Genomic DNA, 2,800 nt, shown 5'->3' with positions numbered 1-2,800 from the left:
TATATATATATATATATATATATATATGGATGCATTTTTATATATATATATACATATATATACAAACACACATCATGTACTTACGTACATAGATGTAAGGATAATGCAAAGATAATATACATACAGATACCAAGAGATAAGTACGTGAGTTGAAGTAAAATAGAAGGCGAGATATGAGATAATAAAAGCAAAAAAAGACTATTCACAGATACCCACGCACACACATACACAGATGCATATATAAACGCACGTTTCCTCCTCTCATACACATATATACTTACAATCTTAAAAGCATATACATAGAAAATTGATATCTCTTTTTCGACATGCGTTCCTTTCTCAAAGGGTATTCTTTTAGCCATTATTATATACTCTCGTTTATATCTATGTCTTGTCCATGAAATATTTTCGCCACCAAGAATTCGAAAATAAAAACTCATGCACACACCTACACACACAGCGCACACACACATATGTACGTATATATCTATGTGTATATGTATATACATATATATATATATATAACATATATATATATATATATATATATATACACACACGCATATATATATATGTATATCTATATATATATATATATATATATATATATATATATATATTTGTAGGTATGTGTATATATGCTTACGCGCACACACACACACATATAAATACATAGGTACTTAAATAGATTCCGCATACACATATATATGGATGCATATATATAAGTATGCATTCATAAAAACCTATATCTCTACGTGCATGTAAGTTTATGTATGTATATGCATACACTCACACACACACACACACACACACACACACACACACACACACACACACATATATATATATATACATATACGCATATATAAATGCATGCATACGTACACACGCAAATACATATACGATTGGGGCTTGACAGAGATAAAGAGAACGGGATGGAAAATGAGAAACGCAGCGAGAGAGAGAGAGCGAAAGAGAAAGTATGTGAGAGTGAAAAATAGAATACTGAGGTAAATAAAAAGCTGGAAATCTTAATAACATATATTTTGATCCCACATCTCTTTACCATTGTCAGAAAAGATACATATTTTGAAAAAAAAAAAAAAAAAAATTCATGCCAACTCTTTTTATATACTTGCTTAAAAATATATTCAATTTGAGTCTGTTTTCATTTAAAGTAAACCAGTAACTTTATTTCTTATCTTTGTTTCTTTTGCGAATATTCTTACATGCATTTGGATAAATAAATCAACCCTGGAAATACATATGGAATCACAGATATTGGTAAACTCACAGTGGTATCTGTCTATGGGTTGCGTGCAAAGGAACTTCAGTTGAATTCACGTTTTTCCAGTAGTTTTTTTTTTTATTGTTTATATGATGTAAAAGGCTTAGAGCATCGTTGAAATATGTTTGTATACATCTTAATTTTCATGGAAGTTGTTATTTACAAGAAGGAAGAGAGAAATAAGTGTATACCAGTTAAGCACAAACATACACAGATGAGAAGGATGTGTATCTCAGTGTGTATATGCACGAGAGTGTATGTGTATATGAAGATGTAAATGTATGTTACATGCATAAGTACACACAGACACACGCACACACACACAAATATATATATATATATATATATATATACATTCACGCACCTCACACGTAACTCTACCGTACTGTATATTGTATTATGTGTGCATTTGTACCGAGTTGTATCTATACAGTATGCATACACACCCACGATGCACACACTCCCGATACACATACGCGTTTAAAATATCTACGGAATGAAATGGAATCTATCATCTCCCATATATAACAATAGTCATGTTATTCGTGAGGCAAGAGACTAGGACATTGTGATTATAAATTATACAAGCTACATAAGAACACACACATACACACACACATTTATTACAGAATTTATCTTCTTTGTTACTCCACAATGCACTTGTCCAGTGCTTTATTTCTTATATCGGGAATGTGACATCAGCGTATGTAGTTCTTTGTAATGACAAAAAAGTATAGAGTAGAATTTGCAGAATTACTAAGCTGAATTATATTGTACTCGTATTGCTGCGAAATAATTGTACAGACGGATTATATCTTCGATTCCACACATAATGTAGTTAACATCCTGTCTTAAAGATATAAACTATAGGAAATAACTGTCAAGGTAGAACAGGTGATAAGTGTATCACATGGAATAAAGTATTCAAAGATGTTCTCTCGTATAATGGTGCCATCCCGTACCACTTATGTGAACTTTACTCCATCTCAAGTATAAAGCGCTTCAGAAGAAATATCTTTTCCAAAGAAATTTTGCTTGTTATATTTTTGTATAAATTTCTAAAATCCTTTTAGTTTTCAAAATAACTGTGAAATTCCCACGATTGTTCTGTTGTATATACTCATTCATGTTTTCTTAGACACATGTTGAGAGGCAATGAAATACATACCGGCTAAGAGAATCGTATACAAAACTCACACACAGACAAAATGCCCACATATATTCATATGAAAGGACATCTAAACATCTATACAAATGATGTATTGAAATGTGTTTCTTCAGGAAGGAATTAGTGTTTACTTTAGAATGTGTTTGTGCCCAGACGTATATACAAAACTAACAGAAGATGCAATGCATGCCACTATGTGTTCGAAGTTTACACTATCAACAAACTGAACGAAATTGAAGACAGCATCTAAATCCTAAATATAATAAAAGAAGGTAGTGACACGCTATAAATTTATTAATAAAACAATATATAAGTTTTTATATATATATATATATATATATATA

Source organism: Octopus bimaculoides, chromosome 11 (genome assembly GCF_001194135.2).
Source record: "Octopus bimaculoides isolate UCB-OBI-ISO-001 chromosome 11, ASM119413v2, whole genome shotgun sequence".
Classification (NCBI taxonomy): Eukaryota; Metazoa; Mollusca; class Cephalopoda; order Octopoda; family Octopodidae; genus Octopus; species Octopus bimaculoides.
Note: the sequence above shows the minus strand (reverse complement) of the source record.